The following is a 26215-nucleotide window of genomic DNA, read 5'->3' on the forward strand; positions in this document are numbered from 1 at the left end:
AAAAATCTTTTCAATCAATGGATAGAATCTGCCCCCCATCAGGGGATCCAAGCGAAAGCGCCGCGCGGTCTGTGTCCATCTGTGTCCTGTCATCGCTCACTGTCATCATGTCATCGCTTCGCCTCTGCCTCGCCTACGTCTTCAGCATATACTCCTGGCATGCATACTGCTGCCTGCGAGAGAGTTGAGTGTTCATATCCAGCTGGTGGGGTGGAGCTGGCAGGGTCCATGCTGCTGCTTGCTATGGCCTTGCTGGTTCGTTCAAGCAAAAAAAAGCGCGCGTTGGTTGTCTGCGCTGGAGGGGAGAGAGGGAGGACCACCCCCAGACCCCAGAACCACCAATGATTTTTTTTCCCCCCATCAGGCACCGATCTCTCAACGGAAATGCCAAGGGGGCGGGAAGGGGGGGGAACTGAACGGACGGGATAGCTAGCTACCTACAGTGCAGAAATCCTCAGAAATCGCCGTCCTCGGACCGTGACACACACCACCGATGTGTTTAGTGTGGTGTGGCGCCGCATGATTTTTAAAAATCTGTTTTACAAAAACCGGTTTATGCAAATTCGGAATAGTCCCGTAGTGTAGACGTACCTTCAGACCCTAGGCTGGAGGTGGGCAAACTTTTTGGTCCAAGGGCCACATCTGGGTGGAGAAATTGCATGCAGGGCCATGAATGTAGGGCTGGGGCAGGGGGTTGGGGTGCAGGAGGGAGTGTGGGGTGTGGGAGAGGGTGCGGTGTGCAGGAAGGGGCTCAGGGAAGGGGGTTGGAGTGTGGGGTGTATGGGGGGTTCAGGGAAGGGGGTTGGGGTGCAGGAGGGGTGTGGAGTGTATGAGGGGGCTCAGGAAAAGGGGTTGGGGTACAGGAGGGAGTGTGGAGTGCAGGAGGGGGCTCAGGGCAGGGGGTTGGGGTACAGGAGGGGGCTCAGGGCAGGGGGTTGGGGTGCAGGAGGGGTGCGGGGTGCAGCAGAGGCTCAGGGCAGAGGGTTGGGCAGGAGGGGTGCGGGGTGCAGGCAGGGGGCAGCAGGGGAGCTCAGGGGAGGGAGTTGGGCTATAGGAGGGGTTTGGGGTGTGGGCTCCGACCTGGCCCCGCTTACCTGGAGCGGCTCCGGAGTGGTAGCGGCACGTGCCAGGGCAGGCTCCCTGTCTGCCTGCCTGCCCTGGCCCCGCACCGCTCCCGGAAGCAGCCAGCACCATGTCCCTGCGGTTCCCCGTTCCCAGCCAATGGGAGCTGCGGGGGGGAGGTACTCACAGGTCATTTTAGAAAGTGCCAAGGGGCCTGTAGCCAAAATAAGCAGAAAGAATTTCAGTTAAACATCTGACTCCTTCCACTACTGCTGTGGCTACAACACAGGGCTTAGTCTGACACCTGAACTCATAATTTTCTAGCCCACAGGGGAGGATGCTATCAGTCATACTGAGTCTTAGCATAATTGGTTTCAATGACATGCAGATTTCAGGAGTTCCTCAGTCTCCATAAGGAAGTGGCATCTCAAACTAGGGTGACCAGATGTCCCGATTTTATAGGGACAGTCCCAATTTTGGGGCCTTTTTCTTATATAGGGTCCTATTACCTCCCACCCCCATCCCGATTTTTCACACTTGCTGTCTGGTCACCCTATCTCAAACACATCTGTGTTCTTATTAATACTACTGTTGCCCCTTGTTGACACTTAAGATAGGCCAAGCAAGATTTTTAAGGCTTGCCTGGAAGCAAGACTTCCATGATGCTTTACAGTTAAGCTAAGTATAGAAGGTGGAATTTTACTGAGCGGTATTTAGGTTTAGCTTATTTTGAAATTGTTGTAGCAGATATTTTAGTAATATTAACTGCAAGATGTGTGCATTGTCCAGAAAAGGACAAACAATGACTACCCATAAGGTGTTGAGGCAGTTTGAAAGTGGGATCAGGGAACTTAAGAAACAAGATAATATGATAGAAAGTATAATAAGTGGGGGGTGTGATGCTTCCCGGGGTACCCACCACTGTGAGGCACCTCACTACCACCTGCCAATTGGTATTCTATTGTTTAATAGTGTGATTAAAAATGCGATTAACCCCAATTAATTTTTTTAACCACGATTCATTTTCTTGAGTTAATTGCGAGAGTTAACTGCAATTAATCAACAGCCTTTCAAATAATTAATTATCAATACCCTTTTTGACCCAAGCAGCTAGTTGAAGTTCAAGGCCCTGAAGATGTCCCAGTGAGGGAGTAGAAACTGATGACTGGGTCTGGTATTTCCTTTGATGCAGTCTTGTTTACTTACAAGGGATGTACAAGGTCCTGCTTCTCTAAATGCAGAAGGAACCAGAAACAAAAGAATAATAGCTTACAGCCCCAACCCTCTGTAGCCAACACCAGACCCAAATCTCTCTCTCTCATTTTCCAGGGTCATACACCATGCTCGCAGGCTGCTGCTTGGCTTTCTTGATCTCCCTTCCCTCACACACATTTTCTGGGGCTCCTCCAGAAATTTTTCAGATGGTATGCACAACTAAACCTCTTTCACTTTAACTTAGCATGGCATCTACACCAGAGGCAACGCCCTTTGTGTCTACCCCACCAGGTCTTCCCACAGCCTCTCTTCTGATCAGATCCTCCCTGCAGGCACTCGCCACAGCTCTCCATACTCATAGCAGGTTTTGATGCTGTCACTGAGCAAGTCCTGCATTCAGAGCAGAGGGAACATAAGAACGGCCATATCAGGTCAGACCAAAGGTCCATCTAGCCCAGTATCTGTCTACTGACAGTGGCCAATGCCAGGTGCCCCAGAGGGAGTGAACCTAACAGGCAATAATCAAGTGATCTCTCTCCTGCCATCCATCTCCATCCTCTGACGAACAGAGGCTAGGGACACCATTCTTACCCATCCTAGCTAATAGCCATTTATGGACTTAGCCACCATGAATTTATCCAGTCCCCTTTTAAACATTGTTATAGTCCTAGCCTTCACAACCTCCTCAGGTAAGGAGTTCCACAAGTTGACTGTGTGCTGCGTGAAGAAGAACTTCCTTTTATTTGTTTTAAACCTGCTGCCTATTAATTTCATTTGGTGACCCCTAGTTCTTGTATTATGGGAATAAGTAAATAGCTTTTCCTTATCCACTTTCTCAACATCAGTCATGATTTTATATACCTCTATCATATCCCCCCTTAGTCTTCTCTTTTCCAAGCTGAAGAGTCCTAGCCTCTTTAATCTTTCCTCATATGGGACCCTCTCCAAACCCCTAATCATTTTAGTTGCCCTTTTCTGAACCTTTTCTAGTGCTAGAATATGTTTTTGAGGTGAGGAGACCACATCTGTACACAGTATTCGAGATGTGGGCGTACCATGGATTTATATAAGGGCAATAATATATTCTCAGTCTTATTCTCTTTCCCCTTTTTAATGATTCCTAACATCCTGTTTGCTTTTTTGACTGCCTCTGCACACTGCGTGGACATCTTCAGAGAACTATCCATGATGACTCCAAGATCTTTTTCCTGACTCGTTGTAGCTAAATTAGCCCCCATCATGTTGTATGTATAGTTGGGGTTATTTTTTCCAATGTGCATTACTTTACATTTATCCACATTAAATTTCATTTGCCATTTTGTTGCCCAATCACTTAGTTTTGTGAGATCTTTTTGAAGTTCTTTACAATCTGCTTTGGTCTTAACTATCTTGAGTAGTTTAGTATCATCTGCAAACTTTGCCACCTCACTGTTTATCCCTTTCTCCAGATCATTTGCTGAAAGTGGGGTGAGGCCAGTTAGTGCCTGGTTCAAGAGCTGGCCCCATGGTGAGAAGGAACAGTGCTGGCCACCCCACCACCCACTTAGGTTTGACCCCTGGATCCTTCCTATCATGATGGAGAGTGGCAGGACCAAAACTGAATGGCTTTGCATGGTGTACAGTGATTGCAGCACTGCTCAAGTGTGGCCCCGCCGCCCCGCCGTGTAGGGGTATGGTGGGTCTTGTATTAATTTCAATGGAATACATGGACTAAAGGTGCTAACAGTTGCTGTTTAACATTAAACAGTGTTAAACTAGGTGTGGTGTTTGGTATACAGAGGCTTTAGCCTGCTTAGTACCATGGCGCACACATCATTAAAAACCATTTTTAACTTTTTAGTAAAGATACAGAAAAGAAGGAAAAATAGGTAAAGTATTTGAAATGTCAAGGATTAAGAAGGTGTTCATCCCTTGGTCCCTTTCCCTTTATCTGGAGACAGTTTTAGAAGGAAAAAAACCCTTTGTTTGACGGTTTCTTAGATGGTATTAAAGACGAACTGTCTTTTGGAGGGGAAAGAGAAGAAGTTAGTTGAGATGAGTTGGAGCCATTGCTGCTATTAAAGTCTGATCCTATTTCATCCCAGGTGTTGGTTGGGATTTAGCTGCAGCTGATAGGGGTGACAGTGTTATCTGAGGTCCCTTTCTCTGGCACAGTCTGGTCAGGACATCTCTCAGGATTTGGATGGTGAAGGCCAGGGGTCCTGACTCTCAGGAGATGGTGAGGGTGGCAGGTACGATGGTGGAGCGTGCTAGAGTAGCCTCCATCTGTTCTCGCCCCCTCCATTTTTTCTATATTTTCTGCCAGAAATCGCTTTCTTTAAGGACCCAACAAGGGAGTGATGGGTGGAACAACCTATCCCCTCATTATTTTGTTCACCAATTAGGCCTAATTTCCAACACACCAATTTTGTTTAATTAATTTACAGTTCCACATCTTCTGTTTTTACTACGCATGATTTCAAAATAGTCCTTGAATTATATCAGGTTGGCCTTTTTGTCTGGACTAATTTAGTCTCTTGGTGTAGTTTTCTTGCACCTATTTATAACACTCATTATTAAAAACAATTTGACCTATTTTTATGGTTAATTTCCACGTAGGCAAAAGTTATACAGACCAATTGTCACAAGAGGCCAAATGTAAGTGGCACTGCGATCCCCACACTCACAATGTCACTGACTCAATTTTGGCTGCACCCATCATGATGGAGAGGCTGCACAGCAGTGGGCTCCACTGCACATATGCTTTACCCAAAATCATGCTCAACAAAAGCCCCTTTACCCACCCAGTCTCAGGGCCACCCAGAGGGGGGGCAAGAGGGGCAATTTGCCCCGGGCCCCACAGGGGCCCCCAGGAGAGTTTTTCGGGGCCTCTGGAGCAGGGTCCTTCACTCGCTCTGGGGGCCCCAGAAAACTCTTGTGGAGCCCAGGCCCCTGGAGCGTCTTCTGCTCTGGGTCTTCGGTGGCAATTCAGCAGCGGGGGGTCCTTCCACTCAGGGACCTGCCGCCGAAGCGCCCCAAAGACCCGAGGCGGGGGGTCCTTCCACCCCTGGACCCGCTGCCAAAGTGCTGAGTCTTCAGCGGCAGGGGCCCCCCGCTGCCGAAGACCCCAGGCCCCCTGAATCCCCTGGGCAGCCCTGCCCAGTCTAAAACTCCAGGCCCGGTTCACCTACCTCTTTTGTTTTAGGTAAGGGGTTGTGATTAACTCATCCTTAGTTATGCTAATTGCAGGATATAGTCACACCCATCAACCTCACTGAGGTTTAAATCAGCCAGTAACAAGGTTTCACCCAGCTCATAACACCACCCTAAAAAATGTAATTGTTACACACAAAAAATATTCAAAGGATTAAACACTAAGGGGCAGATCCTCAGCTTCACCCAGTTTCTGCTGATTGCATCTGCAGAGGTAAAAAAGAGCTGTTTATGGCACCCTAACCCTGGACCAGTTGTAAATTGTCCTTAGACTATGATACAGCAGCTGACTACAGCCCCAAAGGGCATCTGCCAGCCAGGGATTGCCATAGCACAGATTGGTTCAGACACACACCCTATACTTGGGGCTGCAAGTAGGGTTACCAGGTGTCTGATTTTCGACTGCAACACCTGGTCAAAAAGGGACCGTGGCAGCTCTGGTCGGCATCACCGATTGGACCGTTAAAAGTCTGGTCAGCGGCACAGTGGGGATGTGGAGCTAAGGCAGGCTCTCTACCTACCCTGGCTCCATGCTGCTCCTGGAAACAGCCACCAGGGAGGCTCTGCGCAGTGCCCCCGCCCCCAGCACCAGCTCCGCACCTCCCATTGGCCAGGAACCGCAACCAATGGGAGCTGCGGGCGGGGGGGCATGAAGGCAGCACGCACTGCGCAGAGCTGCCCGGCTGCATATGTGCCTAGAGGCCACAGGGACCTGGCAGCCGCTTCCTTGGAGACGCAGTAAGCGCTGCAGGGACCCCACACTCCCCCCCCCCCGCCCCAGCCCGGAGTCCCTCCTGCAGCCAAAACCCTTCATCCCCAGCTCCACCCCAGAGCCTGCACCCTCAGATGGAGCCCACATCCCCTCCCGCACTCCAAACCCCCAGCCCAGAGCCCCCTCTTGTACCCCGAACCCATCATAATGTTATACCAATATAATAAAAACCAGCAGGATCTTATTAAGAGGTATAAGGCAAAGATGCCACATTTATTGTAAATATAATAATAAAGCAAAAGACAAAAGTAAACAACGTTGTTTGACTAATTCCTATTACTACGTATTCCTCACACACACACACACACACACACATTCATTCACACAATCATTCATTCAGGTTCTGTATAGGTGTTATAGTTACCAGCCTAGAAGTTGCGCATGCCAAGATACAGGACAGGTATCTTGGTCATGAGGATGGAGCCGAGTCTGTGTCAGATGCACCTGATGCTCTGGAGGCTGGCAGCAGAACCAGAGACTCAAAGTCCTCAGTTTTTGGAGTTCATTCTTATAGGAATTAATTCCTATGTTAGTCTATGGGAGCTGTTTCATCCTGCTGTTGCTGGCTCAATCAGCAGATGGCACATTCCTGGTGGCTCCACACTGTCTAAAGTGGCACATTCCTTCCAAGTGTTTGGGGTGGATCCCAGTTTACCCTCTGGGGGTTGTCTGGTGGTCCACTTGACACATTTTTCGGCGGATGGATCCTTTCTAGGCTGGCACCTCCCTAACCATTCACGTACATTAAGCATTCATCAACATACATTCCATATCTTAGGCAGAGTCAATTAACGGCTTAAGGCTCATAGCAGGGGTGATAACATAGTGTCCACTTCAAGAACAAAGTCAATTAACTTGTTTGTAAATTTTACATAGTAATAGAGTATCTTTCACAGGACAGATACAATCAATGTTTTCTGCAGACAGGAACTTACAAGTTTAACAGAAGAACTAAAAGATTTTTGTACTTGGTGAAACTGGGGTGGGGGATCACTGTCACTTGGGGGAATCACTGTTAGTACCTTCTTTAATATGCCTACAATCCCCGGCCCCACCCCAGAGCCCACACCCCCAACTGGAGCCCTCAAGCCCTCCCACATCCCAACTCCCCGCCCCAGCTCCATGAAAGTGAGTGAGGGTGGGGAAGAATGAGCGACGGAGGGAGGGGGGATGGAGCAACCAGGGGGGTGGGGCTTCAGAAGGAGTGGGGCAAGCGTGTTCCATTTTGTGTGATTAGAAAATTGGAAACCCTACCTTAGGGTGACCAGATAACAAAGATGAAATATTGGGATGCGGGGGGGAGGGGGCACGGAGGGGATAAAAAAACCCGCCGCAGTGCCCTCCCACCCCAGCCACCAGAACCTGTACTGGAGCAGTTCACAGGGTGAGTGCTGGGGGCCATCCCCTCCCTCCAGGCTTGCGCCGCCATACAGCTGATCAGCGCAAGCCTGGGAGGGAGGAGGAATGCCGCGTGCTTGGGGAAGAGGTGGGGCCAGGGCAGGGATTTGGGGAGGGATCCAATGGGGCAGTGAGGGAGCGGGGCTGGGGGCGGGGCCAGGGCAGGGATTTGGGGACGGATCCAATGGGGGAAGGAGGGGGTGGGGCTGGGGGAGGAGGGGTGAGAGCCCCTCTGGGCTCCGCCTGTGCCAGAGCGGAGGGCAAAATTGCTTGTTTGCCAGTGTCCCAACCAAACATCTGTCAAATATTCAACACCACCACCACCCCGTCACCCCCAGTGGAGACAAATTGCTGTAGTGGTTTTGTGATGCAAAAAATGTTGTGTAAGGGCTAGTTTTTAGACCACCCTGTGCCTTACTTTCTCTGTCCCCAATAATAATTCTAAAAGGGGCTTTATAATACTAAAAAATCTGTCACTGAACCACTTTTTCTGGTACATTCCTCTGCAAATAATATAATGATTTTCATAAAAACAGCAAGCAAGCGGGACAAATATCGGGACAGTCCCGATAAAATCAGGACGTCTGGTCACCCTACCCTACCTGCAAGGGTGTAGCAAAGAAGCATGCTTTACTCTGCCTCTAAGCCCACTGAAAGTCTCTCATGCTGGGAGATTCCCCTGCCAGAAGGAGGCTGAGAGTTACTGCTCCCTTTGCTCTGCCTGAGCTGTGTAAAGGGAGCATTGCTTTGGGGCAGGATTTGGGCATAAAGGCCTACGTCAAATTCTGAAACCTCACGGCAATTCAAAAGTAAGAATAAAATGCTGTTATTAATATGTTCAGATGTCTAAACAAAGTCTTTAAACAGTTGGTACCTTGAGATCTGCTGTTGCCTCTGGAAGGCTAGGAGAATTTAGTGGAATGAATCTCAAATGTATTTCTAGAAGATTTAATTCTAACAGGCTTAGCTGAAGTCAGTTTCAGCCTTACTCTGAATTTTTTCCTTATTTATGGGCCAAATTTTGCACTTAGTTAAATGGGTGGAAGTGCAGCTCCCACTAAGGTCAATGGGAGCTACACCCAAGTAACTGATCAGAGTTTGCCTGTGTGTGTTTAAATCAGACCCATTTAACATTTCTTAGTGCTGTTTTAATGGGCTGGTAATCTGTAAGTCTGTCATTTATTTTGCAGAAAATAAGTTTATAGTAGAAAATCTATAACCCCCCCACATATTTTTGCTCTATAAAGTGCAAGATTAATTATAGTGGGCTGTAGCTAGGCATAGATTAAGCAGGTGTTATGTAAACTTCCCCTTACTAGCTTTATTGCTGTTGTTTCTATCCCAGCCAGATACCCTGCTGTTCAAATATTCAACACCACCACCACCCCGTCACCCACAGTGGAGATAAATTGTTGTAGTGGTTTTGTGATGCAAAAAATGTTGTGTAAGGGCTAGTTTTTAGACCACCCAAAAATTTTTTTTTAATTAAAGGCACCCTGTGCCTTACTTTCTCTATCCTCAATAATAATTCTAAAAGGGGCTTTATAACACTAAAAAATCTGTCACTGAACCACTTTTTCTGGTACATTCCTCTGCAAATAATATAATGATTTTCATAAAAACAGGAAAGCTTTAAAATCATAATTGAATCATTCATTTCTTTTCCCTTTATTGTAATATTGTAAGTCATGATGAACTCTTGGTAGCTATAGAAGTATCTATGCGGTATTAATATGGGATTTGTCATCTAATATTAATTCAAAGAAAGCAGCACAAAGCCTGATTCTTGCTTCTTTACTCATAGTGGTTTTAATTTCTCTTCCCCACTGAAAAGCACTGATCAGTGTAGCTACTTTAATGGGTAATCATTGGTTACACATATATTCAATTCATTTAAACGACGTGTGAAATCAAAAAGACATTCAAATAATGGGGCCTAGTCTCTTCTTGCTGCATAATAACTTTGAGGAAGATCCAGCTCCCTGTAAGGGAGAGAATGGGTAGCTGAGAATGTTCATCAAAGGAATGAAAGGGTTTAAAGCATACCACATAAAAGGCTGGGTAGAGGATACTTTGGCTATGAATGCAGCCTTCAACAAAAGATGAGAGAGAAAGGGGTACAGAGAGAGCATAGGCCTTTGTGCAGAGATGGGCAGTGCATACAGAAGAGGTTGCTGAGGCAATACACAATATCATGATCTGAGAGGGAATATGCTGTAGGTACAGGGCTATGAGCAGACAAAAGCATTTTGATGAGGGAACAGGCTGTGCAAAGGCAGACTATGGCAAGAGGAGGAATGCAGAGATCTGAAAAAGGAGCAGGGCTTGGAAAATGACACCAATTAACTCGAGATAAAATTTGTATATTGACACTGCTGTAAAACAAGCATTCTTTCAAGTCCACAAATGGACAAAAGAAACACATGCAGAAGAAAAATGGGAGACTAATTGTGGCGCTTTAATTTCAATGTCTGTATTTTAATAAATGTTTTCCTTTTTCAAATATCAAAAGCAAAAATATGGTTTTTGACCTGAATGAAATTAAAAAGCACCCAATTACTCATCAATATATATTGAAACAAAAATCATAACACTGCCTCACACTTACACATCTTCCATGTAGAATTTTATATTCCTAGCAGAATCCAACTGATTATATTATATCAGAATATAATATAAACGGATTAGTGGTGCAGTGATTTAAATTATATGTCTGCATCCACTTCTCCAGAGAAAGAAGAAAACAAATGCAAAGGATCAAAGAAGATGGCATTCAGGCAGCTCAGTGCTTTTACCTTTCTAATTTAGCATAATCTGAGAAGGGTTTAAAGAGCAAATAGAGCATTAATTTTATATCTAGCCAATATTTCAGCTTGCTATCAATAAGCCATTAATAGCCATAGTGGTTAAATATGTATTTAATAAAAAAGTGGAATTCCAATCAAATAACAGAATTGAGCTAATGCAGCTGAAAAGATAATCTGACTCATTAATATTAAACAAAGTACTTAAGTACTGAAATATTTAAAATTCTTAATTATGTCCTGGCTAAGAACTTTAGAAAGAAATGCTAAAATGTAATCAATGTCTGACTACTGTGAGGTTCTTACACCTTTCTCTGAGGCATCCGAAACTGGCCACTGTCCAAGACAGGATACTGGACTAGATGGACATTGGGTCTGATCCATTATGGCAATTCCTATGTTGCAAATGCCATTCCTGCAGGCGCATTAATGGAGAAATGAGTTCCAACACTACTGTCTGATTTCCAGATCAGCACCTGCTTAACCTATGCCTAGAATACAATAAAGACACTGTTGACATTTCAAGATGCATTGATCAGGCTCAAACCTTATAGTTCTTGTCTGTCTGTAGAATTTAGCTCTTAAAAAAATTAGATTTGGTTAAATTCTTAGAGTTGGTCCACATCAAAGAAAACATAAATATGCTGAAACCAAATCCAAATTTTAAACTCACTTGTGAACTTTCCAGTTATCGGATGTCGTGTCCCAGAGGTATAGGGACCTGAAACTGGATGACACATCTCAGGCCAATGGCCAGGAAATTTTTCAGATATTTTCTCTCTCATCTGAGTGGCATTGTTCAAAGACTTATATCTGGAAAATAAAAAATAGCTTGAATAACTTTGAGAATTATCAAAACTCTTGTTCCTGTTTGAACAAATTGCAAAATGTAGCAGCCAGCCAACAATTCACCTAGTGCCTTCTTCTGGTGAGTCTGAGCCAATTGGAGAGACTGGACATCTCCTCCATTTGGGAGCCACATGGTGATTTAGGGTCCACAGGCTACACTCCCTACTGGTACTAGTGAGCTACTGGGGTGTGGCTGCAATCTGAGCACTGCCTGCAGACCTGGATGTGAGATCTGCAAGGCCTCATGCTCCCACCCAGGTCACCTTTACCATGCACTATCCCAACTCTCTCCCCAGCCTTTATCTAAGTACTTTCTTGGCTGCTGGCCAATTAAAACACTGGGCTGCATCCAAACTCTAAATGCTGCTCAGTGGTTGTACTGACCTGCAGCCAAAATCCGGATGAGGAAACTCCAACTCCACATATGGAGATCAGGAGTTTATTTTGAAAGGGATGCCTGCAAATTTAGGTTGAGTTGACAGCTGTGTTTACATGGATTCCATATCTGTTGATGAAGAAGCCTTCTCCTTCTTGCTTAGGTTGCATATATAGTCTCAGAGAGGGAAAACATAATATTCTAACGCTCTCAGAAAAGTCTAAAATCAGTTCCTAGTCACAATCACAAAAACAGCTCCAGTAATATACCTTTAACCTTTTTACTCTTATCAATGTTTTCTCTGCTGTGTCCTGGAATTATCTGTAAACTATTGTTTATTTAAACACTGGATTTGCCCCTGTAACACTGAACTCATTGTTTTTCCTCCAGCAACAGACATTTCTCATAGCAGATTTTATAAGCTTTGAATAAGATTATCCCTCTCCTCCTGATGACACTGTTTTAAAGCTAGTATATATGTTACAAAGGTGAGAACTAGGCCAGGGCAAAGGAATACTTTGCCAATTGTTACATTTTGTGACCGTTATTTTGAAATGCCCCCAATTTATATTACATTGTTAAAGATAAGGGTGCAATAAAAACCTAACTAAGGCTATGTCTACACTACTGACCGTACAGTGGCACAGCTGTACCACTGCAGCTGTGCTGCAGTAAGGTCTCCTGTATAGCCACTCTATGCCAGCAAGAGAGAGCTCACCTGCCAGTCTAATAAAACCATCTCTAACTAGTGGCAGTAGCTATATTGGCAAGAGAGCATCTGCCACCGACATAGCGCTGTCCACACCGGTGCTTTTGTCAGTGAATTGTATGTTGCTTGGGGGGGAGGGGGCATTCAAACCCTTGACCGACAAAAGTTTTGCCAACAAAAGTACTAGTGTAGACAAAGCTTTAGTTTACAGATTTGAGCCTCTAGGTTGGATACAGAAAAATTATTTAGTAGAGGACCACTAGGTGACACTTTGAATGATAAAAATGAAACTTTATTTAAAAGGAAAATGATTAGTTAAGCAAACAGGTATGCCATGACCACTTACCCAATACTGCAATTCTACTTACACTGAAAGATGAAATAATGTATCAATGGGTAATAAAGCCGTTGACAACAGAGTGAAGTACAGCCTTATAATCCTGGAACCTAATGGTACCCTGCTGATGTTAGTTGGAGCTCTCCTCAAATTAACAAAACTACTCCTTTTATAATCCATTATCATACTAATTAACATTAAACTACCCCTTACCATAATTATATTTCTAATAACTCCTTATTGCCTCTTTACATTACACATTACTGTATTTAAATTGACATCTACACCAATGTCCTTCCCATACTATCAATATAGATAGCATTTAATTAAACATTCACAATTCTCAAAAACACTCATGAAAAACCTTGCTTAAACCAGTTATAACCATAATGTAACGGCAACATAACCTTGGGTCATGTCCTTGTTAACTTCAGTTTTCCCAGCTTACTGTCTCCCACTTATCTGTAACTTCCACATTAGCAATCTCAATTTCCCATACTCCTCTACACTTAGGCTAAGTTTAGGCCAAAGCCTAATTTCTACTTAATATATTTTATATACTACACTGTTGGTTTTTCCAGTATATTATACCAGAGTATAGGTCTGTGTGGCCCTTAAATAAGATAAAAGTTTTGATGGAGCATCTTGGTTTGTTTTCAAGCGGTTGTATGTCTTTTAAACAAACAAAGAAATACGGTAGTTTGTGAGAACCCAGCTCTCGTGTCTTGTGTAAAGAGCCTATTTACAGCAAAAACCTGAAATGTGTGTAGTAGAATCCTGAGAAAAACAAAAACGTGTTTAAAGCCAAAAAAGCTCCTATATTGTGTATAAAACAGGGATGTTTGAAACATGTGTTTGAGTGCAATAGAGCTGACTCACCCTGTTGAACTGAATGGTTTAACCACACCCCTACTGACTCTACTGCCTTGAGTCTGTAGGTGTAGGTCTAGATATGATTATCCACCCTTGTTTCCATCAGAGTTAAATATATTAGTGATCAGCAATTAAGTTTGATGGGTGTACACGCACAGTAGGGAAGGTGGGTAGGTGGGGATGGTGAGCTCTGATTAATATTAAATGAAATAAAACCTCAGGAGTTTGTAGAATGCTATTGGACAGTTTAAACATAACCCCAGGAGTTCATAGACGCTATTGGACAGTTTAAATAAAACCTCAGGAGTTTACACAAAGACATGAGTTCAGCTGGGTTCTCACAAACTATTGGGTTTTTTATTATTATTATTCATTATTATTATTTAAAAGACATACAGCCCCTTAAAAACAAACCAAAATGCTCCATCCAAACTTTTATCTTAGGGGCCACACAGACCTAACAGAAACACAGATAGTCCCAAAGCCTTTTTCAATAGATATTTTTATTTACAGCTACCAAGTTTTATATCGCATGATTGTCCCCTCACCATTCTCTAACTTAATCCTTTTAGATTTCTTACAAATAGTCTTTTTCTTAAGCAGGGTTCGGTAATTGTTTGTGCAGACCAGACGGTCAATATAACGCGCTAATCAGGTATCCTCCGGTTTGGTCATTTTCTTTAAAACACTGTCGGGTGTCGAGCACTTTGCACAGCATTTACCAAGCTCACTCCTTGCGCTAAATTTTCTTGGGTTAGGTACAGACATTGCAAAACATAATCTATGACAACAACAGCGTTTAATAAGCTTTCCAAACACAGGTCAGCGCACACAGGGGCGGCTCTAGGGATTTTGCCGCCCCAAGCACGGCAGGCAGGCTGCCTCCGGCGGTTTGCCTGCGAAGGGTCCGCTGGTCCACCGAAGCTGCGGGACCAGCGGACCCTCCGCAGGCAAGCTGCCAAAGGCAGCCTGCCTGCTGCCCTTGCGGCGCCGGCAGAGCGCCCCCCGTGGCTTGACGCCCCAAGCACGCGCTTGGCGTGCTGGGGCCTGGAGCCGCCCCATAGCGCACAGGTCCCAGAGCTTGCAGTTTATATCCTCTGAAGTCCAAGTCACACAGTCATGGTGCCGTTGGTCTGGTGCATCTACGACACAGCCCTCACAGTCTTTGAAAAGCTTCTCCCTAAGGCAGTGATTAAGGACAGCATAAACAGCAACACATACAATAGACTGCATGATTTTTTACGCTCATGACACGCCACTGGCTCTTTTAGTTCTATGCCAAGGGTTCTCCTTAAATCCATATAGCTCTCATCTTCAGCGTCCTCATCAGCAATTTGTACCAGCATTGAGCAAAAATAAGATGGGCTCAATTCATCTTCACTGTCTGATGCAACGGTCTCCACAGCCTCTAGAAAGGTACCATTGAGCTGTCAAGAGATTTTCAGAAAAGAAACAACTGTAAGCCCCACACCTATTTTTTTTTAAGATTTACACAACCCCGGCTCAGTTCCTACTGGTTCCATGCAGCTCATCGGTCTGCCTCACAAACGGTTGGGTTTTGGGGTCGGGTGCCAGCGTATCCATCAACGGCTGGGCCAAAGGGCTCCCCTCAGCCGCTCTCTCGTCCTCCTCGGAACTGTCTATCACTGATGTAGTGCTTTCTCTGCAGGCAGTTGAAGGCCCTTGGAGCTAAAACAAATTCTGAAGTTTTCACAGAGGTAGTGAAGGAACGAATTCTGAAACACGCCATCTTGGAATAAGATGGCCTCTTCTGTGCATCGCTGGGACTTACGGGCCTGGTTCTGCCAGCCGGCCAGCCATCAAGGTCCACAGATCGGGGGGTTCCAGCTTAGACCTATGCGCTACCCCTATTCTGATTGGTACACATTTCCCTTCTGAGACAGCCTAAGGGGGAGTTCTTAGAGGGGTCACATGACCCACTTCCAGATGGCTCACCCCACCCCAGAACTTCTCCCAATTGGTCAAATCTCCTCTTGGGGTGGTCTATGGGGGCGAAACCCATCCCTATTGGTAGAGGGCGATGGGAGGAGTTTTTAGAGGGGTCACAGGCCACCCCTTGCTTTGAGTCATGTATCCGTCTTGACCCCAGAAGTAATACCCCACATGGCAGGTCTTAGGGTGACAGATGGGCAGGGCCTGACAGGTCAGGGGCGGGGACAACATTTGATTGATGGTAAGCCCCGTATAATACTTACCAGCAAAGTACTCCTGGGGTGACTGCAGTTTATACTGGCAAAATTGAGCTTTTGCAGGTAAAGCGTATTCTAGCCTCCCCAAGCAAAATAAGCTATCCCAGTGAATTTTTGCTGGTATAACTGTGGGCACTACACTACACTACACTAGGCACAGTTATGTCAATCAGAGATCACACCTCTTACACATCCCTAACCAACCTAGCTATGCTGACAAATGCTTGTAGTGTAGACCTAGCCCTCGTTTAAATGGTAATGTTATGTCCTGGGAATCCCAGGATGTAGAAACTTGAGCTAACTTAGAGCAGCCCATTGATATTTGCAATTTTTACTGCATTATTTTATTCACAGACATTTTAGACATGTAAAAAATCTATTAGCTCATCTTATTCATCCTTCTCACTATGCAGAGTTGTTCCTTGTTTTCTAGTGCTTTGCCTTCTTTAGTTTAAATGATTAAAGCAATGGGGCTTCCAACATTTCCATAATAAGATAATTCCACAGTCTAAGAAGTCTCACCGTTAAGAAATACTTCCTATTGTGTTATTTCAGTATAGTCTAATGTGTGGGGTGAATGTATAGCTCATGAAAGCAATGGGGCATAGTGCAGAAAAGCAATGTGTAATCCCCCTCACACAACTTGCCCATGCACCTCCATTTTAAACTGTAACACCCTTTACTATTCCATTTCTGAACCTCTCTCTAAAACTCCTAATTGTACACAATTGTAATTAGTGTTTGTGATGCAGACTCTTATCCAGCAGGATGTGATCAACAGACTTGGATCACTCATTACAGTAGTTCTCAACCAGGGGTCTGGAGCCCCCCAGGGGGACTCAAGCAGGTTTCAGGGGGGCCTCCAAGCAGGGCCAGCGTTAGACTCACTGGGGCCCAAGGCAGAAAGCCGAAGCCGAAGCAGCAGCGCATGGGGCTGAAGCCCAGTCCCTGAGCCCCGTTACCTGGGGTTGAAGCTGAAGCCTGAGCAATGTAGCTTTGTGGGGGCCCCTGTGGCATGGGGCCCCAGGCAATTGCCCTGCTTGCTACCCCCTAACGCCAACCCTAGCTTTTATATGCAGAAAACCAGTTATTGTGGCATAGGTGGGCCTTGGATGTTTTCTAGCATGTTGGGGGGGGTTGAGGGGGGCTCTCAGAAAGAAAAAGGTTGAGAACCTCTGACTTATTACTTTGTAATGACTAAAGAAAGTAGATCTTTCAAGATAGCAAGGAGTCAGGTCTCTGCCCTGGTAAAGTATCTGTATCATAGATGAAAAGAGCTTTGTGGTTGAAGACTGTGGATTCAATAAAGGGGCTCTCCATGTGGGGACTGAAGTATACAACATGATAGGGAAAAGTGCCATTTGTAACATATTGAAGGCACAGCTACTAAAACAAGTACAATGTTGAATAAGGCGGAAGAAATGCTATTAAATCTCTGTGTTCAGGAGCAATTATTTCAATTTAACATTTAACTCTTAGGCCTTGTCTTCACTAAGAAAAAAGGTGTGTCTCTTAACTCGCGTTAGCTAACTCAAAATAAAATCCTAGTGAAGAAAAGGCAGATTGTAGTTGTTACATGAGTTAGTAGGTCATATTAAAACCCTAGTCTTTAACTTGATCTGCAAATTCATGTGACAACTACAGTCTGCCTTGTCTTCACTTGATTTTACTTCGAGTTGAGAACACACCTTTTTCCCTAATAAAACACTGTCTTATAGTATATCCAGCAAAACTGACTTTGCTAGGGCTTTCTTCATGTTATGTGCTGCTTGGTTGTCCCCTACCACCAGAACTCAGAGAGCAATGAAACTAACCAGCAAACTTAACTGAAACAAAGCTTTGGACCCCAAATTAGAGTATTGTACTCCTAATAAGGGACTCCAAGAGAGCAACAAGTGCATCAGAGGGGATCTGCTGCAGCAAGATCAAATTTATTTCAGTGAAGTGTTGAATTACATCCAGGTTTACACTACAAACTTATGCCATCATAGCTATGTCAATCAGGGTGATGAAGAGCTGTGATCCCTGACCAACATAGATGTTCCAGCAAGAGCACCTAGTGTTGACACAGATATACTGGCAAAACATTTATGGGAGATAATGCTGCCCACGTCTTAATTACAATGTACCTGAAAGTGAGAACAGGCATTCACCGGGCACTGTTGTAGCTGGTGTTCCAAAATATTTATATTCCAGATGCGCTGAAGATTCATGTGCCTCTTCATGCTTCAGCCATAGTTCCAGAGGATATGCTTCAAGGCTGATGACGCTCATAAAAAAATAATGCGTTAATTAAATTTGTGACTGAACTCCTTGGGGGAGAATTGTATGTCTCCTGCTCTGTTTTACCCACATTCTGCCATATATTTCATATTATAGCAATCTTGGATGATGACCCAGCATATTGTTAGTTTTAAGAATGCTTTCACCGCAAATTTGACAAAATGCAAAGAAGATATCAATGTGAATTTTTTAAAGATAGCTACAGCACTCGACCCAAGGTTTAAGAATCTGAAGTGCCTTCCAAAATCTGAGAGGGATGAGGTGTGGAGCATATTTTCAGATGTCTTAAAAGAGCAACACTCTGATGAGGAAACTACAGAACCTAAACCACCAAAAAAGAAAATCAACCTTCTGCTGGTGGCATCTGACTAAGATGATGAAAATGAAAATGTGTTGGTCTGCACTTCTTTGGATCATTATTGAGCAGAACCCGTCACCAGCATGGTCACATGTCCTCTGGAATGGTGGTTGAAGCATCAAGGGACATATGAATCTTTAGCGCATCTGGCATGTAAATATCTTGTCATGCCGGCTACAACAGTGCCATGCAAACGCTTGTTTTCACTTTCTGATGACATTGTAAACAAGAAGCAGGCAGCATTATCTTCTGCAAATGTAAACAAACTTGTTTGTCTGAGCGATTGGCTAAACAAAAAGTAGGACTGATTGGGCTTGTAGGCTCTAAAGTTTTACATTGTTTTATTTTTGAATGCAGGGGGGTTTTGTACGTAATTCTACATTTGTAAGTTCAACTTTCATGATAAAGAAATACGGTACTTGTATTAGGTGAATTGAAAAATACAATTTCTTTTGTTTTTTACCGTGCAAATACTTGTAATAAAAATAAGTAGAAAGTGAGCATTGTACACATTGTATTCTGCATTGTAATTGAAATCAATATATTTGAAAATGTAGAAAACATTGAAAAATATTTAAATAAATGGTATACTATTAACAGCGTGGTTAATCGCGATTCATTTTTTTAATCGTTTGACAGCCCTAATTAATATATGTCTGCATATTATCTGTATCAATCTGCAACCTCCATTTTTTTTGAAGGCCATTTTGTTTGTAAATCTGTTCTGTGCGTTCACGTTGGCTCTGTAGCCTTCATATTGAGCTTGAAACACATTGGAGGTATCAAGAGAAATTCTTGCACCTAGCAGAGTGCTAACAATGTGCTTGAGCTACTGGGGCATCTTGGCGAATCAACACTGGTCCTGGAGCATAGATACAATTAACTGTGGCCTAAACAGAGACTGGGAATGGTTGAATGGTACACTACACTACACTAACTGAATCTATTTCCTTCTCTCCTCCTTCTATGGGCATCTTCTTATATCACTTCAAAAGTTTTTTTTTTCCTTCTGATGATAGCTCATCTCAATTGATTAGACTCTTCCTTCCTGTATGCATACACCATCTTTTTCATTTTCTCTGTGTCTGTATATATAATCTCTGTCTGTGTGTTGTTCCATCCATATGAAGAAGTGAGTTGTAACTCACGAAAGCTCATGCTAAAATAAATTTGTTAGTCTTTAAGGTGCCACAAGTACTCCTGTTCTTTTTTGTGGATACAGACTAACACGGCTGCTACTCTGAAACCTAACAATGGAGGGTTATTAAACCTTGGTGATCTTCCATTCAAATGGAAGCACCCTCAGATAAAGAGCTGACTACCACTGAAGGAAATCCACTTCTCCCAGGTGGGCTGGTAACCAAGCAACAAATCACCTGATGGGAGATTTTGGTCACCTGATGGGCACTTGAAGCAGATCAGAGAGGTCACCTGACAGACACCATTGGAAGTTATAAAATGTCATGGTCTGCTCTGAGTAGCTGTCTCTCAATGACCAGAAAAAGAAGGCAAAACTGAGTTGGAGTAAGGAAGAAAGGAGATGGGATACAGCAGAATCCTGGACTTCCTGAACAGACACTGACTGAATCCCAAAGGACTCTTAGAATGGTGAGTAAAGTGAGGCAGGGAATTGCATGCAGGTGTTTCTTATTGTGCATAGATCTGAATATCTCTTGTGTTGTCTATGAGTAAAGTGTGATAGGTTTAGAATTCCTCTGGCAAGGTCTGTGTTTTCTTGCTTCAACTATCACGTGTTCCCAAAGGGTTAAACTATAAACCGGAGTACTCACAAGGACAAAGTTCTGGGACAATGTGCTTGAGCTACTGGGGCATCTTGGCGAATCAACACTGGTCCTGGAGCATAAGGCAGCTGTACTTTGGGGTCTCGCTCCTGAGAAGTGATACCAGACAGAGAGTCTATGTCCAGGAAGTAAGCCTAAAGGCCAAAGTAAGAGAGAGTGGATGAAGCCTGCTGAACCCAGAGGAGCTCAGAAACACATCAGATCCTAGCTTTGGATCCAAGCCCAGCAGCCTGGTGAGAGTCCAGCAAGGGGGAGTTCACTCAGGTCTGTGACACTACACTTCTGCAGGTATAACTCATTTCCCACAGTGGGGCTGGAATATAAAGCACAATATAAGATGCATCCATACTAGGACTGCTTTGCTGGTACAGCATACTGGTATCACTATACCAGCAATGCACACCTAGTGTAGACCAGGCATCAGAAGTATAAGACCAATTTTCCAAGCTTATGCAAAGCAGAGACTTGAAGAGAGATAGCAGACCATCTACTTGATGCCTTTACTTTCACTAGTTAACATGCAGGAAGCACAGTGATTCCAGATTACGATATCTAAAATACATGAAGAACTTTCTCAAAATTCATGTGTTCAAATGCAAAGCTCTGGTTTTAGTCCATATCTAAAAGTGGCTAAAGCTTTGCCTTCTAAATTTGGCCATGACTTTCATGGTTTTCATGTTCTTTTAAAGATATCCATGACTTTTAAATATCAAATGAGAGGTGTACTAATAATATCTTTTCAACTAGATGGATTACTGGTTTGACGTTTTATGCAAGTGGATGAATGTGATAGTGTGGCGATTTGGGGAACTTATGAATACAGCTTATGAATTCTCATTGATGTTATGAAGTTGTCGCTATGAAAATTGCTGTATCATGAATGTGCCTCTATCTGTGTGAGACAAGGTAGGTGAGGTAATATCTTTTACTGGACCAACTTCTATTGGTGAGAGAGACAAGCTTTCAAGCTATACAGAGCTCTTCTTCCTGGGATTAACCTCTATCTCTACGTCCACTATTGCTGACGAGCCTTAAGTATGCATCTCCCAGACCAGGTACAATGGTGGGTCTTTAGAACTCAAAGATCACCTGTTTGGGGTGAAGCACTTTTGGACAGTGAGTTTGCTGGACCCTAGGAGAAGATACTTCCTCCAGTGGTCTGAAGGGAGGAGGAAGCAGAGAGAGTGGAAATCACCCAAGCAGGACAAAGAGAGAGAGGTGACCAAAGAGAAGGTTATAAAAGGACTCACAAGGGGAAGATCAGACATGCACGAAGTTTGGGCAGAAGGGGGAAGGAGACAGACAAGCCAAGGTCAGAGGAGGCAAGCTTGGGGAGAGGGGCGGAGAAGGCACCACATTTCAGAACTCAAGGCATGCACTGCAGCAGAGGAAACTGGACGGCCCCAGACAACCATGATTCCACCTCAAAGAATGTTCTGGAGTGGTGAGGAAACCAAGGCAGGGAAATGCATGGAAGGTTCATTATTTTTGTATAGACCTGTGTAATTCTTGTGCTATTAAAGAAAGAGCAAAAGTGCTGTAGAATCCTGTGCTAAGTATCTGTGTGTTATATGCTACTCCTATCATGTGCTCCCTTCAAGTGGTAAACCAGAAGGCTCGTATCTTGAGGTAGAAGTCTGGGAGAGATATGTTTAAGCTATGGGGAGAGTTGGAAGGGTCAGCATGGGTTCAAGAGGCTGGCTGGGCAAGGGGACACGTGGTTGCAGCTTTCAGGAGGGGATGCCAGAGAGTGTTCCCAGGGGCCCAAAGATAGCAACAGTGCCTCAACTGCATTCAGATTCTGGGATCTTAAAACACGCGGGGACTCAATGGCTGGGTCCCCAAACAGCAATCCAGTGAGTGACCAGAAATTGGGATGGTCATCTGGACCTGTGACAGACAGTAATAGCTATGAGTTCAGATTCACTGAGGTCTGCAAAGTCACTCCCTGGCATTCATAGATGACTAAAGGGCTGCAGGAACTCCATGGCAAACAGCCAAACCTGTCGGGTTCTCAAGGACAGCTGTAATTCCACAGAGTGAAAAGAGAAGTTAAAAAATAAACAAACAAAACTTAGCCAGGTTGAGTTTACAAAGGTCAGATCCAGCCTAGCAATTTCTCTGTTCAAACCTATTAACTCAGGGGTGGACTGGCTGGTTCACAGGCTAGGACATTATGCTACAACCCCAAACAACATGCCAACAGTCTCAAGTGTCTTAAGCTGCTTAAACAGCTTTAATGGCTTTAAGCAGCTTTGAAGACTTAGGCACTTAAAGCTTATAAAGGAGCTTAAGCTGCTTATGCCACTCTAGGACTTAAAGATGGCCCAGGGGTGTTGCTCCTCCACTGGATGAGTGAAGGGAGCTGGCCCTGTACAGTTGAATGAAGGAGTGCTGCTGCCACTTCCCTGCCAGAGAGGGAGTACAGAGGAACCATCTTTGGTGCTACTCCCCAGCTGGGTCACCGAAGGCAAGATACCACATCTCAACCGTACCTGCCACGGTGAGCCAGATCCTCACCTGGTATAAATCAGTGTAGCTCCACTGAGGCTGAGGATTCAGCCATGTGTGTACAAATATATAAATAATAATTGAGCTTTGTCATATTTTGACAAAAATGTTCTTTAAAATAATAATTGACAACTTACTCTATCTCCCGGGATTTTTTTCCCCTCCTTCTTTCTCTTCCAAGGCTACTTACCTTCCCCCCATTCCCTTTTCTTCTGTTTGGGCGTCTCCTTTATTCAGTCTCTTTCAGTGTGTGTTTCCTCTTCAATGAGCTCTTTTCTAAGAGGTCACTAAAATGATTCCACTACAGTGATGTTCCCTTGTGAAGCAACCAGGCTTTGAGCCAGTCTTCCCCTGCAGCAGACCCAGGCCACCAAGGGGCAATTCTCCATATCCACCACAGATTCATGTAATTTTAGAACCTCCATGTCAAGAAGAGCATGAGCCGGCAAAAGCAATCTAGCATATCCTAGACATACAGCTAGAAAGGACCAGTGGCAACCAGTCAGAACCGTCTGTTTGTGGATTGCACAGTATACTGGATGAGGAATTTGAGCTAGACTTCGGGGGAAGGAATGTGGTATTCACAACCTGCATCAAAGGCCTTGTCTACATGGCACCTGCTGTGCACACCAGGGGCGTGTGATTTATGGAGTGCTCAAATGTACTGTGCTCCTACTGCCCCGTGTAGACTCTGCTGACATGCTCCAGGAGATACCTAGTTCGTGCTAACAGAGTCTCGCGAACTAGCTACCTCTTACACCATGACAGCAGAATCTACATGAGGCAGTTGAAGCGCTGTACATTTGAGCATTCTATAAATCACACATCCTTGCTGTGCACTGCTGGTGCTGTGTAGACAAGCCCAAATTTCCTCTGGTTCCAGACAAGCCCTTTGATGCAGGTTGTGGGCTCAGGAAGGAGGCGTTATTGAGAGAAGGTGGAGAGCTGGACTGTTATCTCTTGGTGCAGAAACCATCTTTTTGTCCTGTGTTTTTACTGCACCTAGCACACTTGGGTCCTGATCTATGATGAGGGCTCTAGGTGCTATACTAATACAAATAATTAGTAGTAATAATAATAATCCAGGGAAACAGCTAGCTGCTTTGTTTGAAAACTATGTGTGTGTTTCTGGTAGTGCCCCAGATTTTGTAAGTGCTGTACAAACACACAAGAAGGCCTAGTCCATGCCCAAGAGAGTTTACACAATTTAGAAACTAGACAGTTAAGTACAATTGAGTGACTCATTATTGTGTTGATAGGCATTGCCATCCTGCAGTCCCATTGCCAATTGTCACGTGTGTTTCTGACCCATAGAAGCAGTGTGGTGATTGCCACCATGACACCAAGTAATGTGTTTAGGCATGTGTGTTGAGTATGTTTCCCTCAGTTATGCATTGCTGTAGGTCCCACTACAGACTTGCCTAACCCTTGTCCTTCTGACACTGGCTACAGCTCGCCAGCCTCCCTAGTGGAGTCTCTAGGTTTTGGCTGACTATCAAGAAGGATGAGGACAGTGGCTCCGACTCCCTTCCTCTCTCGTCCCTTGTCATCTAATTAATGTTGTTCCTATTCTTAGCTTCTTGCCCCTGTCCTCCAATGAGAGAGACACAGAGGAAGTCCAGGGAGGGAAAGCTAAGCAGCAGGTAAGGTAAGGTAAGAGGTAGCATTGCAACAGCAGCAGCAGATTGTAAGAAGTCGACTTAGAACAAAAAGAGAAGCCTGTGTGTGACATAATGGATAGGGAAGGAGGAGAAGAGAGAATGAATGGGGGAACGATAGTGGATATTTTGTGGGGAAGAAGAAGAAGAAGAAGAAGAAGAAGAAGAAGAAAAGATACTTGATAGAGAGGATGTGTAGATGAAACATAGTGTGAGAAGACTGAAGAATATGGGTGGTAGAGATTGGTTTGGGGAGAGTTGTGCCATGAGGTGCCTACTTTATGAGAGTACATGTAAATTTGCATATGTATTTATATGGGCATTTTTCTTAGGCTTTTTGCCTAGCTCATGTACGCAGGTCTGCTCCCTAGTACACTTATGCACAGCTCTGCTGCTGGAGTTGAAACAATTTGCTAGTTGCTAGGCAAGTCTTTGTGGCTTCTGAGTTTGGGGCCCACCTGAAAATTATGGCAGAGGAAAACACAGTTCCTGTTCGTTTTCCTTAAGCTATATACAGTACGTGGGACCTGCTGGCACACATCAGTGCACTGCTAAAGCAGATGCTGTTATACCATTCATGCCTGCAGAGCGGATCAGGACCAATTGAGGGGGCAAATTCTGGGGAACTTGGGCTCCACACAAAGAGCAGGTTAAACCCTAAGTTGGTGCAACTCCCGCAAGAGCAGTGTAGCTACACTACTCCTGTTTACCCTAGGCCTTCATTGGCCCAAATAATTCTTATCTAATCTTGTGGGAATATGAGGACCCTGTTCCATTCAAATATTTTGTGACACAATTGAAATTGAGGAAAGTTTTGGGGATTTTTTTCTTAAGCATGTGACACTCCAAATATTATATTAATGCAATATTAAGATCTCAGACTTAAATAAACAAGCCAGGAAATGCAATAATGAGGCTATCTCATACATAATTCATCCACATTGCAGATACCAAATATTTAGATATAAAAATAACAGAATAGCTAATCATCAAAAATATTTTGCATATGCAATGTGCATAGCTATTGTTACTATGGGGTATGTTATATTTTGCAAGTCTTGTCTTCTTTATTTGAATGTATAGCTTTAACCTGGTAGAAATGTAGGTTTTTCCATTTAATTTTTTGGGGAAATAGATGTTATTTTTGGTCTTCTAAGAAAAGATGTATGTGTGTGGGGTTGGGGGGAGGAATACAAGTTTTTAATCATTTTAAATGGCCCTTCTAAGCATGTTAGTTATATCCTCTCTTATGTGAATGGAGTAATGGAGGATGAGTTGAAACCTTTTCTGCTACTGTTTGCCTGCAGTGCAGACAGTTTTCTGCAAGGGTGGGTTAAACAGGCAGCAGCATATACAGCCATAGGCGCCGACTTATATGGGGCTCTGGGGCTTTAGCCCCATGAATAAATCCCAAGCAGGGGCTCTGCCCCACCAATGTTTTTTCTCCCCTGCTTGGAGCGCCCCCCCACGGCTGCCGCCGCCGCCGCCAGGGCTGCCCAGAGCCCTTTAAATCCCAGCCGCGGCCGGGAATCAGAGGGCTCTGGGCTGCCTGCTGCAGCGGGAAGCCCAGAGCCCTCTGATTCCCGGCCGCGGCTGGGATTTAAAAGGCTCTGGGCTGCCCGCCGCAGCGGGGAGCCCAGAGCCCTCTGATTCCCGGCTGCGGCTGGGATTTTAAAAGCTCTGTGCTCCCCGCAGGTGCAGGCAGCCCAGAGCCCTTTAAATCCCAGCCGCGGCTGAGATTTAAAGGGCTCTGGGCTCCCCGCCGCAGCGGGCAGCGCAGAGCCCTCTGATTCCCGGCTGCGGCTG

General features: G+C 44.6%; 1 long non-coding RNA gene across 1 annotated transcript in view; it reads right to left on the reverse strand.

The window, feature by feature from the left end:
* Positions 1 to 1142: 1142 nt before the first annotated feature.
* LOC120385517 overlaps positions 1143 to 26215 on the reverse strand; it is a 37759-nt gene continuing 12686 nt past the window's right edge. Inside the window, exons 2-3 of the long non-coding RNA XR_005589384.1 lie at positions 11117 to 11256; positions 1143 to 1276 (exon numbers count right to left, since the gene is read on the reverse strand). This is a non-coding gene — a long non-coding RNA (uncharacterized LOC120385517). The remainder of the gene's footprint in view (positions 1277 to 11116; positions 11257 to 26215) is intronic.

Source organism: Mauremys reevesii, linkage group 1 (assembly GCF_016161935.1).
Source record: "Mauremys reevesii isolate NIE-2019 linkage group 1, ASM1616193v1, whole genome shotgun sequence".
NCBI lineage: Eukaryota > Metazoa > Chordata > Testudines > Geoemydidae > Mauremys > Mauremys reevesii.